The 8,268-nt window shown below is 46.0% G+C and overlaps 1 long non-coding RNA gene across 2 annotated transcripts; it reads right to left on the bottom strand.

Annotated features, from left to right (window-relative positions):
* Positions 1–953: 953 nt before the first annotated feature.
* On the bottom strand, positions 954–4,512 carry LOC124678153. 2 transcript variants are annotated; one of them, XR_006994357.1, is made up of 4 exons: positions 4,217–4,437; positions 3,579–3,650; positions 2,972–3,296; positions 954–1,500 (listed from the first exon to the last, which is right to left on the bottom strand). It is a non-coding gene; the product is annotated as an uncharacterized LOC124678153 (long non-coding RNA). The 2 variants fall into 2 exon arrangements; XR_006994356.1 differs by lacking the exon at positions 954–1,500 and adding an exon at positions 4,450–4,512 and having other exon boundaries at positions 2,902–3,296; positions 4,217–4,325.
* Between the last annotated feature and the right edge of the window lie 3,756 nt (positions 4,513–8,268).

Here is an 8,268-nt window from a genome sequence, read left to right on the forward strand (position 1 = left end):
GCTCGACGTTGGCCAACTGTGGCAACAGCGGCGGTCTAGGCTAGAGTCTAGAGCTAGCCTGTGTGCCCTACCGGATCAATGGCTGGGTCTGGTTCCGGCGACGGGGCGCACGGGCCAGTGCGTCGCCCACGCAGCTCTGTCGCACTCGACCCACCCACACGCCAGACTACGGCTCAATGACACGCTGACCCAAGGTGTCGCTCGGCCCCGCCGGGCAGTGAGACGCTCCGCCGTCACTGTGCTCGCCGGAATTCCTCTTCTCGCCGGAGGCGGTCGTACCGTGTGCGCAGCCAGCCGTTGTTTCCATGCTGGGACCGAGGCCCGAGGACGGAGCCACGAGGGGCGCCAGGCCAGGCCAGTGGGCTACCTCCTCGTCCTCGGGCGTGGCGACTGCGAAACCAACCAACGGCCTTCTCCTGGCCCTCTTTGCCTATTCCGGCAGCTAGTGTGGTGCAGCGACTAGCGAGCTACCCCGCCGGAGCCCGGCCGCGCGCCGTCGCTCTCGGCCATGCATGTGGACGGCAAAAGCATTGCAGAGCTGCAGAGACTTGCATGCGAAAGATGCCAGCGTTTCGACCAAGTTCCTGTCCGGTTTCGGTGCTTCAAGGCTGCACGGTAGAGCCCAGCTTCGCTGAAACGCCGGTATGGCGTTGGACGGCCTCGTTCAGGCCTCTGAAGGACGGCCTAAACGATGCGACACACTGCCAAATTCTGCAACAAAAATTAACTGGCAGAGGTAGCTTAGGAGCATCAGAGAAAACATTTCCTAGTGCTTTTGTGGACTGAGACGGGGAAGAAGCAGATTTGGTGCGCATGAGCACCGGTGCTCTCAATTTTTAAAATATTAAAAAAATATGCATATCTGCGTTTCAAAAAATCATTACATTTATTCCATGACTAGTTAAATGCCCGTGCGTTGCTACGGGAGAAAGATAGCTTCCTAGTCATTCGAGTGCTCGTAAACACAACAGTAGCATTAGTCAATCACCCAAAACACGAATTGTTTGGTTTATATCAAAGAGGGTCCACTTTTCAGTAGATTCTTGTGAATACAACGTTGTGCACCGGCAATCAAGGTTCAAAGCATCAAATGTCCCTACATCATGCGTTTCACGGTCACGGTTTTGCGTACTGTCTAAGAGCTCGGCCGAGATAATATGGGCATATGCTGCTACAAGCATAATATGGTCGTAAACTGTTGCCGTAAACCTACACAGGCCGACAGCTGCTTCCCCATCTCCATTTTTAGCTTCTTCTCAATCTTCCCACGCACAACCAACAATGCATTGTAGGCTTGTCCATTCCAGCGAGCTCACCATCGCCCCGCCCTTGATCATTCACTCCTTCGCATAGCTGACTCATCCCATGGCCATGACTGGTGAACCCCAATTCCAAGTGGCGTGAATGGCAAGCCCGTAAGAGAGCTCTGCACATGACATCTCTCTTATGTACATGACACCATGGAGAGAACATCGCTTGCTCGCAGCAGAACGTAGTGGCCTGCATCAACCTGCGTTATTACTTCAAGCTCCCCCTAGTTGAGAAAGGTGATCACTCAGACCTCTCCCCTCCCTCCCTCCCTCCCTCCCTGCTAACCAAACAGAAACAAAAACAAAAGATAAAGAGAAAATGAAATGGAAACATGAGAGACATTAGAGCTTGCCGAACCACTCCTAGCCATTTCCAAATGAAAGAAACAAGGTTATTTAAACTTCAGACTTGTGTTTCAGTTCAACATTTTCAAAATAATAATGTCAAAAGTTACAAATTACTACGAGTTCCACCTTTTCAAAATGATTTGAAAAAGCTCCAAGAATCTGAAGGTGCAGTCAACCTAAGAATGGAATACAATGCTCGAAGATGTAGTCGGGATGCCGTGCCCAAAGATTGCAAGATAAGCTTGAGAAATATGTTAACATCTAAACAGAAATAGAGGTAAACTGAAAATGACAAATAGCGAACTTAATGCTTCGGAGAGAAAAAAAAAAGTATCAAATTATGTTCTACAACAAAACGAGCCTTCAAAGCTTTAGTTTGCTTATTTACTCAATAGACTAAAATAGCCTCCGAACTCCTCACATGAAGCAGCTTGCTTTAAGCTGAACCACTAACTTAATTAGCACATTTGTTTTTAAATAGTTGATAAATAACAAGAAACTGAAAAATAAGATTTTGTAGTGCCAGAACTTCCAGATGAGCCAGCATACTTTATTATATTGCACCATTTGCATCATAAAATATTTTCTTTGAAAAAATCATCTTAAAAGTATATATTTAAAGTTTGATTTATGACCCCTTTGAGTATGTGTCTCTGCACAACATTATTTCATACAACTAAATATGAGATTCAGTTGCAAAGTATACACATCGATATTTAAAAACAACAGATAAAAGCGATATATTGCATCAGTTTCACCTTCCAAACATCAGCTTATATCACTTCAAGTATTCCATAAGGCCCCACTTGGGAAGTCCATATTATTTCCACCCGGATATTGTATATGTAAGTTTCCTCTAGTGCACAACAAAACCAGCCGGAATTTTTCCGGACCTCGTCATGTCCATGGAATTTGCAGGCAGTTATGGAGCGATTCCGAGAAAATCGGGAAAGTAAAACAGCGAACCAACCGCTTATTCTGCTCCATCGTGGAATGTTTCCACACACTCCATCTAATATGCCTGGTTTGGGCTAATAAAAGGTAATCTAAGCAGGCCCTAAGTATAATCTAGTTGTTCCAGCAAATGATCACAATAATCTCTTACGTCCTAATCTTTCGCAAAAAAAAATCTCTTATGTTCTAATAGAAAGAAAATGTAATAAAAAATAAACTGATCCGAAATTCTGAATAAAGAGATCTGCGTGAACCGCCAAGATCAACACACTAAACCGTGAGCGTCTGGCTAGCTGCAGTACTTGCGTCAAGTAAATAGCAACATGCATGAAAGTGGGCTAGCGTGCTGAGATTCTTACATAGGTAGGCGACATGTAGGGCTAGCGCGATCTCACTGCTCAGCATGGGTGACACCATCTCATTGTCGTAGACTCCTGGGGAGAGTGTTTCCGTCGGGGAGCCCCTCGACCCCTGCCGCAACACCGACTCAAACGCTGCAAGCGAAGAATGGACCATCCCTGTCGTGGAGCCCCTCAACCGCGCCGTTTCAGCGCCAACTCAGGCAGCAGGCGACAATGGCTTGTGCCTGTCGCGGATTCCTTTGACCCCGCTGTTTCAGCCCCGGGTTAGGGGCATTCAAAGGTGACACACTTAACTGGAAAGCAGATATTTAAGGCATATGGCCTGAAAGTGTCCAAGGTGCATTAAAAAAATCTCAAAGTCTGAAAACTATCAGTAACATGTAACATGTAAACAACACTGAACCAACACACATTTAACATATTATATGGGAAGCTACAGTGAACTTTGTTACTTGTACGGAGAGCCATTTGTATGTCACAGAAGCAGTTTAGTTTATCATAGCTTTGAGTCACTTTCACAAATTAATCTAAAAACAATATATCAAAACAAAGAGCATTCTGCACCAGTAAATTTAACAGCAAGAAAACAGGGGTAACATATTACCTTAGTAGTTCCACCATAAACCATGATTATTGGTCGATTAACCTGTCCAATTTCCATTATTGTACTCAGCATCTGCAAAAAATAGCTCCATAAAAAATATCATAATCAGATGCAAAATCCTCACAATGATGAGAAGGAAACAAATAAATCATCAATGAAAATGGGTTAAGATTGTAAGCTACATAATGTGCATCACTTATAGAATCCTCATAAAAATTCACAGATAGTGCGACCGACCTAATACGTATGACAGAGCATAAAATGTATGAAGGTAAGTATTCATTCAGTACATAAATTAGGTCATAACAGAAAACGTTGTGATAGCCTATAATCTTAACTGAAATCTTCGCTTCCACCAAAACCTACGCATGAGCATCAAAACTGAAGAAGAAAAATGTCCAACAACTATATAAGGAGGGTGTGTATTTTTCCATAGGAAATAATATTCAGTTGTCATGGATCTAGAAATTACAAATAACTCTACCTGGACGGATCACAAGAATGAAGCAACCAAACCTTTCCCTTGAGAAAGCACAGGAAAAAACAACGTAATTTTGAGTTGTCCTGTATCTAACTTTAACACGGCCACAACAATTTCTCTGAAGCAAGCTACATCAAGAGATATGACGCAGCCAAACCTTCTCAAATTGCCGGCAAAGGCATGGGCTTCTCGTAGTCAGCCGACAGTCGCATCTTCACGCCCTTCCCAGCCCCTTCCGCCTCCCACGCGCCTCCATTTCCCCACCACTGCAAACCGCATGCATGAAGGGGGATGGTCAGTTCCTGGGACAAGAAGGGTCGAACCCTGCCACGAGAAGCCCACGTATTCATCCAGAATTTGCGAGGTAGGGACGGTGCCGGTCGTGCGTACCTGGAAAGGGTAGATCGCGTCATGGGGCGTGAGGATCCAGATTGTCCGGACGCTGCACCCGCCGCCCGGCTTACCGGAGATGAGGCCGCGCGGTGGCTGTGGACTCGAAGGAACTTCGTTCTTATGTAGCCGATTGCTGCTGATGGCGATGCGCCATGGTGATCCTGATGTAGGACGGCAGGGATCGGAGGCAGTCCAGGCGGAGACATTGGGTGTCTCCTAATCAGAAGAGGGAGGAGACTGTATTGTGCAGCGGCGATGGCGATAGAGGGAGGAGATGGGGAGTATGTGGAGTCCGGCAGCGTCATAGCGGCGCCAATCGGCGGTGGAGGCTGCCGGTGCTATGTGGCGGCGGCGATGGCCAGAAGGAGGAGATACTCGTTCCCCCTTTCAGGTAGTATAAGAGATTTAAGTAATTAGGAATATTTTGGTAAGTAAACTAATGATAATTAGGGAGATTTTGGTAAGTAATTTGCGGGAAGGTGCACGCCGGTGGATGTTAAGCGAAGACGTAAGATTAGATCGAATGGTCCGGATGATCTCAATCTCCTCACCAAACGCGTTGTATGACCTACGACCAACTCCAATATAATAGTAAAGATTACATATACGTGTTCCGAATAATCGAGCGAAGTTTCGGTATAAGTTGCATTGTATTTTCTCTGATGCTTTTCGCGGAGCGAGATGGGGAAGAGACGAGGTACTACTGCATTTCAGGATGAGTGAAGGACAAATCCATTGGAACCAAGGACGACAATTTTGCCCATGGGCATGGATACCTATCCTAATGGCAGGGTATGGGCATACTTTATACGCACAGGTAGTACCCATGTCCTAGCCATTAAGTCATGGATATGTTATGGGTATATAGTTTTGTACCCGCAGGTGTACTCACACCCTACCATTTATTATCGTTTTTTTATGTGACACGACTACCAACAATTCGATAATTATTATGTGCTCAACTACATGTTATTTAGGTGTGACAATAATATTCTTAATCAAATTTGTTATTGATAGATGTAAAACTGTGAATAGCTTATGTACTATTTAATCTACCTGCCAGGTAGGTAAAATTTAAACCAACTGACTATACATGTATGGGGTTATTGATCTACCATGCCTATATCCTACCCATTGTCATCCTCAATTGAGCGGCCCGACCAAAAAATTCCAAGCCTAGGCCTGAAATTTAGGCCCCACAACTGGACCGGGCCAAGCCTGGGTAATCCAGATTGGTGATTTTACGAATAGGCCACTCCATCATGCTTTCAGGCTTTTTGACCTGACCAAGCTTGGGTCTGATTTTTAAGCATCGAGCTTTTATTAGCCTGGCCATTTCACGTATAATTGAAACTAGTGCAACAGTCTATATCGGTCTAACCGGGTTATCAAACACATTAACTAAAGAACATGCTCAATTGATATACCATGTAATCTCAATATTTGGGGCATTTTTAACCACATGGATTTTTTGCAGTTGCTTGGTCCACACAAAATAAAGGCATGATACAAGCGATGGTACGGAGATTTGGTGCAAATGAGCACATGTCATCTCGTTCTTTTAAACAAATAAAAAATCAATAATTATGAGTTTTAACAAAAAGTCTGAAAAACAAATTCGCATATAGTCAATGGTGTATCCCACAAACCTGCAAAATGTTAATTTTAAATACTCCCTCAGTTCCTAAAAAAGCTTCACAACTTTTTCTACATACAGATAAGTCTATAGGTAAAACATGTCTATATATACCTTCGTATCTATATAAAATTGAGAAGCTCTCTCTTACGAACAGAGGGAGTAATTAATATTCTAAGCGACACAGATTTTGTCATTTTTGTCTAGCACAAAGTAAAAAAAAAAGAATTCCGGGTTGAGATTTTCGAGGATTGTGAGATGTATGACCGTAAATCTCCCGAATTGTTTTCATATTCTTCAGTAACTCGTAAAAAGAAATTAAATGGCGAGAGTACTAATGCTTGGGAGCCAAAAACACTTTTCAACGTACGATCCATAAAATAAGACTATTTGTTGAGACTGTACTTGCGTCAGTGTGATTATCTCCTTGCTGGCGCATTGACCATGGCGTGGCACGAAGTGACCGTGCACACACTACAGACGAACGAACAGTAGCGCCTTCCAGTTCTGTGCTGTGGGCCCCTACTCCCAGGCCTCTTGCAGGTCGGCCAGGAGGCCGTGTCAAACGTGCCGGTAGGCGCGGGACCCGGCCCGCCTCTATTTCCAAATGGGTCAGGCCGTTCGCAACGCGAAACGTGTCCCGCTAAGCCGCGCGGGGCCACCTCCACGAGCACGACGGTGTCCACATTCACGCACAGCAGCGATATTGCTCCCTCGTCAGCCGCCGCCAGCTCCTCCCGGCGCAACTCCGGCCAGCGCGCGCCGGTAATCTGGGTGCGGGATGCACAATGGCGTCTCCGATCTGCTGGCTCATGGAAAAAACAACGGGCATCGGGTCTAGAAAGGAAGAGAGCATTACGAATTGCCAATTTTTTGAGTTTGGTTTGAGTTAGAAGTTCTAGTTTTCCCCCGAAAGTGGCAGTAGTTTATTACTAATAGAGTTGGTTGATGTTCTTGCTAGTGGCCAAGCTAGGAAAGCAAATGGGGAAATAATAGTCAAAGGCTTACTTAATAGCCGAATTAGCAAGACTACCCTAAAAAGTAAGCAAGGAGAAGAATGAATTACAATGTTTTCCCCGGAGAAAATTTTAACTTCTGGTCAAAAAGAAAACTAGCAGAGGACTAGTGCCTGCTTAGTTTGCGTATGTGTGAGCTACTAGTGCATGTATAGTTAACACTTACCATAGTTAGCACGTCCTGTTGTTTATTTGGTGCATTGGCTCTTTGGCTCTCTGAGATTTTAGCATGAAGACTTCCCGTGTGTTTAGTATAATAAGCTTTGCTGCGGTAAGTTTTGCTTTTTTAGTGGTGGATGTGCTAGGACGGTGGCACGTCATCAACTCGCGTTGGTGTTTGTAGTCGGCTAGGTGGTCTAAAGATCAATTTGTAATTTTTATTTTTCACACCTGTAGGCGTCGCCGGTCCTCAACGCGAAGCAAAGGATTCTTCTTGGCCCACCCGTCACCCCCACGAGGTCCATGGGAGCAGCGACAAACGAAGGCAGACGGCCACCGGTGCAAGGAGAGGATTCTTGTCTCGTCGTCGGAGGGGAAGAGACTCCATGACACCACCGACAGGATCATGGCAGGAGGCCTCCGTCCGCGCCGCATGGCCCCACACCCGCCGGTCAATGACCCGACGCCATCTGACAGCTACCAGCCACACCACGTCGGCACCACCACAACCTGGACTTTCCTGGCGGTGCCCAACCGCTCGACACCGAGTCCACTATGCAGGGAGTAAGGATGGCAATTTTATTCATGGATTCGGGTATCCATGGATATCCAGCCCAACAGGCACGACTATGGTGGGTTGATTATCCCCACGGATTTGATGGGGAGGATATCCAATAACTTATAGGGTGGGCATGGATAGAGGTTTTGCCCCATGGATATCTAATCGATACCCGACTGACATGTGAGCCCCATATGTCAGTGAGACATACGATTTAACCTAGGCCAGGCTGCCCTTCTCTTGAAGCCAAAATCACCAAAGGCCCGCTAAATCAAGTAATCCCCGATTACCACTTCTTTCATGGCCTCCCCCTCTGACTTCCTCGCACACTTCGAGGGATGGCTTGGTCAGCGACCCTCCCTTCCACCTCTCCGTCAGTCCGGCTGTGCTCCTCCTAGGAGATGCACAGGCGGGCAGTGGGCTTGCTCTTAGCCCGTCTATCTTCC

The sequence above is a fragment of the Lolium rigidum genome, chromosome 7, assembly GCF_022539505.1.
Source record: "Lolium rigidum isolate FL_2022 chromosome 7, APGP_CSIRO_Lrig_0.1, whole genome shotgun sequence".
In the NCBI taxonomy this organism is placed as follows: domain Eukaryota; kingdom Viridiplantae; phylum Streptophyta; class Magnoliopsida; order Poales; family Poaceae; genus Lolium; species Lolium rigidum.